Source organism: Notolepis coatsorum, assembly GCF_963971535.1.
Source record: "Notolepis coatsorum genome assembly, chromosome: 8".
In the NCBI taxonomy this organism is placed as follows: Eukaryota; Metazoa; Chordata; class Actinopteri; order Aulopiformes; family Paralepididae; genus Notolepis; species Notolepis coatsorum.
This window is the reverse complement of record NC_140172.1, coordinates 141,581,016-141,592,150: the sequence shown is the minus strand read 5'-3', so window position 1 is coordinate 141,592,150 and position 11,135 is coordinate 141,581,016.

Genomic DNA, 11,135 nt, shown 5'->3' with positions numbered 1-11,135 from the left:
CATAGATATGTGGAATCAAAATTAGAATTTTGCATACAGTGTATCAAAAAAGGTATCCTGATATAACTGACATATTGTTCATTACTGACATAGTTCAGTGGTAAACTTAAGCCAAGAAACAGAATTTAAGGGGGAAGTTAAATGTAAACATTCTAGACTGTAGCAGGGGAACCTGCATTTAAGTGTAAAACAGATGACACAATGAAAATACACAATTCTTTGTGCTCTAAATCACTGGACTTAAAGGTGATATTTCTGTAACGGATATGTACCGCGATAGTGTGACCAGAGACGTGGCTGGCTCGGTAGCGGTACATCCTCAGAGACAGGATAGACATGGTTAGTTAGAAGGGAATTCCTTTCTTGGCACAGTGGTCTGTGTTGCCCGGGGTTCGACTCCCACTCAAGGCATGGTCGAATTAGTAGGCAGGTACAGTGTTGTACCGGCTACATTTCCATGAATCTGAAAACCTTTTTGTAAAAATGTTTTGCACAAAAAGTAATCTAAATCAAATTTTAAGTATATGTATCGAACACATCGTTTTTGGTGGGCATGGCAACACATCACATTTTAAATTAATGATGTCCTTCCTGCATGACTATACCCCAGTACCCCACACCCCAGAGCCTTCTAAAAGATATGATATGGCTCTGCCCACACCCAACCGGGCAGTGCGTGAGGCAGAGGCAACCTCCTGGATCCAAAAAGCCAATTGATTAAAGGAACACGCCAACATTTCACGAAATGAGGTTACTGTCTTCTCCAGAAAGAGACAAGAAGATAGATACCAGTTTCCTCTCTGTGCGTTCAGTAGAAAGCTATCTGGCTGCACGTAGGCCTAGCTTAGCACAATGAATGGAAGCGGACAGTGCCGGTTAGCCTAGGCACGGCAGTGTCCAACTAACACCTGTCCCGAAGGCTAACCGGCACTGTCTGCTTCCATTCATTGTGCTAAGCTAGGCTAAACGTGCAGCCAGATAGCTTTCTACTACACCCAGTAGTACTAATTTGTATATTTTGTACCCAGTTTAACCACATGTGCATTGTATATTGCTGTTATGATGACATGATATGATACATTTATTTATATTGTGTCCCTTAACCAATAGTTACATCGGCCCGGGGCGCAGCCCGGGAAAGAAGAGAAACAGAAAGACAGGAAACAATAAGAAAACAGACAAAAAATACATGCAGGACAACCAAGCAGACAGAGAACAGACGTCCGTCTAAATACACCTGCATGTCACACTACAACACAAAACTGGCTCAGGGATTTTCAATGGCGAAAAGGTGAGTTTTGAGCATGGCTTAAAAGTCCATAGAGTGTTTGCAGATTTGATGGTTAGCGGGAGCTTGTTCCAGAGTTTCGGCGCTGCGACTGCGCAAGCTCTGTTTCCCATCGTCACCAGTCTTGATTTTGGAATGTTAAGGCAGATTTGACTGTTGGATCTGAGGTATCTGGAGCTGGATGATCGGACCAGGAGTTCCTCGATGTAAGCTTGGAGAATTTTTAAATGTACTCTCTGTTTCACAGGGAGCCAGTGTAGGGATGTAAGGACTGTTGCACTTTACAGCTACATTTACACTCTGGTTGGATGACAAACCGCTTTTTGTTGTACTGTACATTTGTGATGTATGATGACAATTAGGGCTGTCCCCGACTAAGAATTTGGAGAGTCGACTAAATTGGCCAAAATTTGCTGATAGTCGACTGGTAGTCGACTACCCCCCTGCGGGAAAAAAAAGTATAAATATTATTATTATTATTATATATTTTTTTGGGCTGTGGGGGGTGCTTAATGTCTGAAGGAGTCGACTGAAGGCTTCTTGTCCTCTGCGAAAGCATGCAATTGGTCCACTGATGGATACATCTTGATATTTGTCTAGTCTAGTGTGTTCATTAGATGGGTGAAATCCTCTTTCAGTGCCTCTGTGCCTGTTTTCTTAGGCAGTTAGCCTCTGGTATGCGCGCCATTAGCGTCAGCCACGCTTCTAGGCCTCTTTGCTTTTGGAAAGAATAAATAAAGAAAAGAATATTATAAATATATATATATATATATATTGTATATATATATTTTGCATTCGACTAAGAGATTGGCAGTCGACTACGGCTCCTTTCGATCGATTAGTCGACTAATCGGGGTCAGCCCTAATGACAATACATCTGAATCTAATCTAAATCCATGGCCTTCCGCCATTTCCTCAGAGCTAAGCTCCGCCCCCTCCCACCTGCTGCCGTACGATGACAATAGATTTTTAATCTAATCTAATAATATTCCTTTAACAACATGTTAACAAATCAGTTATAACATACAGTAAATACAGTGGCTCGAGATTTGATATCCCCTGAGATCTTTCGCAGGCTCTAGCTGGCTCATATTTAAGCTAGTATCATACCAGAGACTGAGAGCACAAAGAATCAATAGGTACCAAACCCGATCATAGCTTACTGGGAATAAACGTTAAGCAAGATTTTGATGGGGAAAATGTTTAATTTTCAAAGGGATCTCTTGACCTTTCACCTAAAGGTATCTGAATACAAATGGAAAGAAATGGCCTTTACAGCCATATATCATTTATGTTAGTCCCATGCAGTTTTAAGTCACAAGGTCCCTAAACAGTCTTGGAATTATGAATCCAATAAGGTCAAATGTATTAATGTGTAATTATGTGAGGCCCCATAGTAGCCCTGTCAACATGGTGACACCATTTATTTTTCAAACTTGACCTCACTGTATAAAATGACCTACTGAGAGCGCTAAGATAATCACGGCAACATGAAACTTTACAAGCAGAAACTAGAGACCAAGGCACTTCAGTCTACAACAGCACAAATACTGATTCATAAGAATCTCTAAATACATTCAGCATTTCCCCTAATGTAAAGGAGATTACTGAGTTACAAAACGGACCGCATTTATTTTTATTTTGTTTAATTATTTTTTAGCATTTTTACAGCTTTATTGGTCATGCAGGACCGACAGAGGAGAGGGCGAACGGCAGGAGAGGTGGGGGAGACATGCGACAAATAACAACGGGAGCTGGGATCGAACCCGGGTCGGCCGCGTAGGTGCGCGAGGCACTATGGTATGCGCCACGAGGGCGCCCCAACGGACCGCATTTATATAACAGATTTTATCCAAAGTGCTTTGCAACTTATGCCTCTCATTCACCCGCTCATTAACACATTCACAGACCGACGGCAGAGGCAACCAGGCAAGGTGCCGACCTGCTCATCGGGGGCAGTTAGGGATTAAGTGTCTTGCTCAAGGACACTTCAACATGCTGCCTGGAGGAGCGGGAATCGAACCGGGAACCTTCTTACCAGACGACCGTTCTATCTCCTGAGCCACTGTCGCCCCCCCCCCCCCCCCTCCACTGATTTGTAGGACTTTTTAAGGGTCCTACTAATCACCATAAAGTACCACAAAGTACCCCAAAGGTATTTTGGGGTATACTTTGGGGTATTTTGTGGTACTTTGGGGTATTTTGTGGTACTTTGGGTTATTTTGTGGTACTTTGGGGTATTTTGTGGTACTTTGTGTTATTTTGGGGTATACTTTGGGGTATTTTGTGGTACTTTGGGGTACTTTGAGGTACTTTGTGGTTCTTTGTGGTACTTTATGGTGATTAGTAGGACCCCTTTTTAAAAACAATGAATCTACTTAGAATCTAACTGACAGATTGCAGGAAATGTTGTGGTTATTGTCATTGCTTTCTGTGTGAGGACCACCAGGCCAGATAGGGGTTTCACAGTGGAAAGGTCAGGACGGTACCTGAGGGACGCAGAGCTGTCTTCACGTCCATTGAGAGATCAGAGAGGAATGTAAATGTCCCGAAATAGAACCGCTGTCAAGACTAAAGTAAACAGAGACATGGACAATGTCACTGGGAAATGACACTATGCAAGGCCGTGTTGTCGAGGAGGATTCGATCATGAACACATTGCAGTTGTTCTGTATATCATGAGACGGATGGTTGAGGAGAGAAGAAGACTTGGACTCTGGTCCAGGACGCCCAGCGGGACGCGTCCTCCTCCCCGTTGACGGGGGAATCCTCCTCTCAGATGTTGGACTCTGGTCCAGGTCTTTCTCTGTTGATTCTCCTGTACTTTCTGTATTACTGATTGCAAGGTGATTCTATGGTGACATGTTTTGTGATGGAAATGTATTCTGGTGTAATTGTTCTGTTCTATTTGTTCTATTAAATAGATAGAGGCTATTAATTTGACCCCACTGCCTCTACTCTAGGCTCTGTTGCCCATACCATACGACCTCTGAACTCTGAACCCCACTGCCTCTACTCTAGGCTCTGTTGCCCATACCGTACGACCTCTGAACTCTCTTGACTAAACTCAATCTATCCCTATCTACTGCCTTCACTGTCTACAACTGCCTTACACTATAATCATGAAAAGCATGTGCATATCGGTGTGTGGAGTGAAGTTGTGGAATGATTTACCTGAATACATCAAACTGAGTAAACATATGGCACAATTTAAAAAGCAGCTAAAAAAATACACATTAGAGAAATACAGAAATGAGTTATGAGGATAAACAAAGGTATGTTATATTGTGTTATGTGGTGCTGTACTATATCCACTGCTGTCAAGTGAATCAATTTTATTTTTTATTTTTTTGTATTATAAGTAAAAGTATATTCTATATTGTAATAAACTAAATTGTGTTATATCTAGTCAAATTAATGGAAGAACAAATATAAATGTAAGGGGGTAGGGATCAATAATCTTAGCTTCCCTCTCCTCCTTTTTTGGACATGTCTGCTAACCAAACACATTGCTCTTGACCTTTTGTTTATAATTCCTTTATTTTATTTATTTATTTATTTTTTGTTTTTTAAATAATTGTTGTTATGATTGTTTGGTTTGACGGAGCTAGATACCGTGATTTGTTTGGAGGAATATGGAGAATTACATGTTCAGAAATAAACGTTTTCATTCATTCATTCATAACTACCTACCTCAAACTATAGTATACCCATATATTACTGTTTACATACACAGTACCTTTATGATAGTTCACATACCTGTATACTATATCTATATCTGTATAATATATCCCATACCCATTCCTAGTTATACCACTGGCCAGTATGTCTTACTGTTTCACCTTTTATAGCTATTTATACCAGTATCACTGTATAGCGTAATTATACTGTACAGTTTAGCATATATTACCAGTAGCTTGTTATACGTATATCACATCTAATCACATTAGACAACATTATATTTTATGTTGATGTAATATCAGTGTAATTTCTGCTTCCTGGTGAATGCCACATGCAAGCCCCTATAGGGTTTTTAGGCAATTCTCCTACACATCCCTTTGTGGATTGTATTGTATTCTATGTAATTGTATTTATATGTGTAAATAAACAAAAACAAACTAAACAAACAAAACATTGTATATTGTTAATGCACTGTTAGATGCCAACTTCTTGTCATTGTTGATAACAATACATTTGAATCTAATCTAATCTAATTATAACATTGTGTTTGAGGTTAATGTGTGATTGTCAGCCTTGCACCAGCACAGTCTACAATTATTCATTGATATGCAAAGAATTAAAGGGGAACTATTTTACTATTTCTTTCACTATTTGGGCACTTTTACACAATTCCTGTGAGTTTATGGAACACCTCTGTAATTTTTTTTTTAATGAATGAATTGTTTTGTATTTCTAATCAAGTCCTCAAAAACAGCATTTTTCTACCTCAAGATCTTAGGCCGTTTTGAGGCTGGGCTCCAACCACTGTGTGGCCTGGTGCCAACTGAGGACATTATTATGCAGCTGAGTCTCTCTGACATCACAAATCAGCACATTTTCAGATGACTCAGTTCAGTGAGGGTGAATATTGTGAGAGGAGAATTGGAAGAATGCGCCAATATGAGAATTAGAGACATAGATCATATTAATATAAGTCCACATAGCTAGGAAACAATGCTAAACACTGAAAAAGGCCATTTATAAGATAGTTCCCCTTTAAGTAATATGGTAATTAATGCTATGAATGCATCATTTTGTAGGTTATTCTCCAAAAACATACAAGGAGAAGCGCCTGTGAAATGATATTTAAATTATATAATGACACGTACAGAAGTCCTTGATATATAAATGTATATATTATTTACAAAACTCAGTCTTTTACAAACGTTGTTTTCTAATTTATGTTGATATGAAAGGCAATTCAAGAAATTGAACTGGCATCTTTATGTATTTGCTGTTCTTTGCTTATACTTGCAGAAAGGCCAGGGTTTGTTATACGCTCACCACATAAACATGTACAGTAAATACCCACTTGCTCCCTCAATCCAATCTGTGTGAGAGCTGCAGCCTCTCTCTGCACAGAGGAACTGAACTGCGTCCAACTGCTATGAAACAAGTGTGTCTTGTTACTTGGACTGAGTGGATCAAGGCGAAAGCTGACCGCAGAGACGGTACAATTTTTTTTTTGATCCACTTTTTCTCCCATTTTCTATTTTCCTCCCATCCCAATTTCGTATCATCCAATTCAACCCTCCCCTATCTCGAACGCTGTTTCTTGCCTCCCACAAGCCGGCTGCAATGTGGACTAAGTCATACATAGCACGAGTCCCCTCCGATACTCGAGGTAGCAGCCGTCGCATCTTTTCACCTGCGCAGCGCGATCTTTCAGCGTCAGGGGTCTGCGCTTTGGAGGGGCGCCGCCCCCATCGCTTCTTGATTCTACTGCGCAGGCGCACCAACCGACCTGTAGGAGTCGCTGTCCACAACGCCCGATCCCCACCCATCAGTTTCCCACCCCCTAATACTGCCAATGTGTATTAGTACGGACGACCAGCTAAACTGAAAGCAATGTGGAGTGCTGGGCTCGAACAGGCGAACCCAGCGTCTCCAGTATTCGTGGTGAGCGCCTTGCCCACTGCACCACATAGCCACCCTCAGAGACGGTACTATTCAAGCAGTGCTGACAACTTTCAGAGAGCTCAGATTGGGATTCCCTCCTGAGAGTGAAAAACACTCCTTTTGTCTTAGTCTTTGCTCAATTATATATAGAAATGCAAGGAAATAACTGAAACGGAAAGAGTTAAAACACACTATACGTCAATGTCCAAGACCTTGGTTGTTAACACAACACAAGGATTCAATGTCCCCGATGACATCACTGGTGGCCATATTCAAACTCATTTACTCTCAATAACGTCTCAATAAAGTCAAACTAAATGACTGTGTGCAAAACCATTTCGAGTTTTTGGATGCCTGTGAGATTATGTGCAAAATAAATCAACATTGGGCCTCATTCAACATTACTCTCTTATTATTTTTCTTATATTCTTGCTTACCTGTCTGTTAACACATTCTGCGCCATAAACAAGTTATCTCGTTATTGGCCCCCAATCGTTGAGCGCCAGACACGAGTTAACTCGTTTTTTGGGATCGATATTAAATTTTTTCGCTATACTATTCATAATTCATAGCTGCAGCCTCTGGTATAGTCTTCAGAGCCTGTCTGAGCTGGCAGACGGTCAACATCGCCCTCTACTGCCAGGCGGAGCTATTGCATCTCATTGAAAAGGGGTCTTTTAGGAGGCGATCTGAGCCGGGCATTTGCATACAGAGACATGCCTCGTGGGCTCATTATAATACGAGAGCTGTGTGCGAACTTGGGTCTGCATTGTATGAGCGGATCCCCCGGCCGTATTCAAGCGCTGGAGCACTTTGCGATGGATCAAAATTAGATATAGGAATCAAATGTATTGTCATCATACAGCACCATAGTGGAATAGACTGTATTAATATAGTAGTAATACAATAGTAGTTGCGTGCTTCTGGCCACCTACCGCAGTGCGTGCACGCACTGTATATATACAGTACGTGCAAAATGAATCGTTCCAGCAAAGCAGGCTTTGTCAACACTGAACGATTCAAGAGCCAATCACACAGTAGGTTGGGAAATACTTAACGGTTAAGCAGCCACTCATCTGGCTCTGCTCTGCTAGAGTCTGAATATCTCTGCATATAAGCCTGACTGGCAGTGTGCATACTGTAGTACAGTGCATGCTCCAAGTCAGACTGGATGGCACATCTCTCTCAAATCCATTCTGAGAACGGAACGCAGTGCCCGCGACACGGGTCAAAGTCAACTGTTTATTTGATTTTTTTTACTGTTTGCATACGAGGTGGTCCACAAATGTTCTTGATAACAATCTAGTGGTCCGCATAAACAAGAAGTTTGGGAACCACTGATATAGACGATCTCTAAATATGCATTCTATGCTACGTATACAGTACTGTATATCTGTATGTCATAAATGTCATGATATATATCTGTATGTTGTGTATGTCATAAATGTCATTATGAATTGAAAATGGGGGACCCTGATGTAAACAAGATGAAAGTCTTTCTCTGGTCTGCATCCCCTTAACAATTGTGTGTATTGAGCCATACTGTATTGTACCCATTCTGCAATCTGTTAATAAAATCTTCAATCAATCAATGGCCTGGGCGGCCAGAGCATAACTGTTCTAACAGCAATATATAATCCATTTCAGACAGAACGCACGCAATAAGTTATAATAATAATAATAATAATAATTGAAAAGTTCTATATTTTTAAAGTCGTATTTGGGGGCAATTAAGCAATGGTATGCTTAATTTTTTTTAAATGTCTTATAGGGGTAAGAGTGCTCTCGACCACTCTTAGAATTTGGTCTTGCCTGAGAGAAACGCAACAATAAGAAAACATTGCTGAATCCCAGTGAAGGAAGTAGCTTTGTTTTTCAATGTGTATATAATGTAAATATCGGTGGATGGCAGCATCTACTCATAGCCATCTCAGAGGAGGAGGACAACAGAGAGAGAGTGTGTGTGTTAGCAGCAGACTAATAGCAGCAGATGAGGATTTGGGCTGTGCTGTTAACATCAACAGCTGATAGCCACAGCGTCAAGGTTACTCGATCTTGAGAAAACGTTTGTTTTGGGGTAAGAGGTGCGGTAATATCAACATCGCCGTTGCTATAGTGATTTGGGTCAAAAGTGCCGTTGTTATAGTAACAGTCACGAGAGAGAGGTCGACATTGCGAGACTTGAAGACGGTAAGCTGTGGGGTCTTCAGAAGACTAGCCAGATTGAGACACGAGGCAGAATCGAACAGACGCGTTGAGAGAGACTTTGAAATCCCTCCTCACCCTCGCTGGGTGGGGGAGGCGAATTTGCCACGGCTAACAGGGAAGGCCTTTGGACAGCTAGGCCGCACGACCACAGAGCGGGGTGACAGAAGAGAGATTGTTAGAATAATGAATTTAGTTCCTTCTAAAGCTTTTCAAGGACATTACAGAAAGAACTGTTTTCCATCTGGTACAGAGGCTTTGTTTATGGAATAAACAACGTTTTTCCAAGAAAGGTACCACGTTTGCCAGTGTCGTTTCTTCCGACTACGGATGTACTAACAGGGTTGATACAGTGTGAGACAGCTAATGAGATATCCAAGTAAAATGACACAATGGCAACGCGGAGGCAAGTCACGGAGGAGCAGGTGATGAGATGAGATTGGCTGATCACAGAAGTATCCAACACCAGGTAAGAACAAAATAAGAATAAATGCTAGTTAAGAATGAAATCTGTTCTTATCGCGAGGCCCATTTTGTCTTTTGGTGAAGTGCCCCTTTAACATTAGAATACATATAAATAATAGAAGGAATATGCATATATACTATTAGGAACACCTTCCTCATGTAGAGTTTCAGACCCTACAAATGTCTCATGTTTCAAGGCTTAAACATCCATCTTCAACATTACATGTCTCCTCCTCTTTTTCTATAATATATTCTCCCCCTCGTGACTTAAAGAGGTTTGCTAAGTGAAATCAATTGAACTCTTGCACTGAAGAACCATAAGTCCTATTTGAAATGACAGCCATGCAGTTATGAAGTTAATCTAAATCACTTGGAGTGAAAATTTGATATATCACAAGAAACTACAGAGCCTCTACTGTCTTTAACTATGAATGAACACAACACTCTAACTCACCATCTTTAGATAATAAAGTACACAACCTCTGCTGACTTTAACTATGAATGAACACAACACTCTAACTTACCATCTTTAGATAATAAAGTACTCAACCTCTACTGTCTTTAACTATGAATGAACACAACACTCTAACTTACCATCTTTAGATAATAAAGTACTCAACCTCTACTGTCTTTAACTATGAATGAACACAACACTCTAACTTACCATCTTTAGATAATAAATTGCTCAACCTCTACTGTCTTTAACTATGAATGAACACAACACTCTAACTCACCATCTTTAGATAATAAAGTACACAACCTCTACTGACTTTAACTATGAATGAACACAACACTCTAACTTACCATCTTTAGATAATAAAGGTTGAAAACATTGTTCCTCTGAAAACTTCAAACTGACTTACATGGTTCTTCATCTGAGGTACTCGATTAGAGATCAGCTTTCGCTTAAATTCACCTGGTCAGTCTACTCTATTTGGTGGAAGGAGCGCATTCCTAATACTGTGTACAGTCTTTGTGTTCGACATGTAAAACTCCTCATCTCTCTCAGCTGGAGGATGGTTGACAGACCAGGGGACCAGGTGGATCAAAGAGACCAGGAGGATCAAAGAGACCAGGAGGATCAAAGAGACCAGGTGGATCAAAGAGACCAGGAGGATCAAAGAGACCAGGTGGATCAAAGAGACCAGGAGGATCAAAGAGACCAGGTGGATCAAAGAGACCAGGAGGATCAAAGAGACCAGGTGGATCAAAGAGACCAGGAGGATCAAAGAGACCAGGAGGATCAAAGAGACCAGGTGGATCAAAGAGACCAGGAGGATCAAAGATACCAGGTGGATCAAAGAGACCAGGAGGATCAAAGAGACCAGGTGGATCAAGGAGACCAGGTAGATCAAAGAGACCAGGAGGAGGTGGATCAAAGAGACCAGGTGGATCAAAGAGAACAGGAGGATCAAAGAGACCAGGTGGATCAAAGAGACCAGGTAGATCAAAGAGACCAGGAGGAGGTGGATCAAAGAGACCAGGAGGATCAAAGAGACCAGGAGGATCAAAGAGACCAGGTGGATCAAAGAGACCAGGTGGATCAAAGAGACCAGGA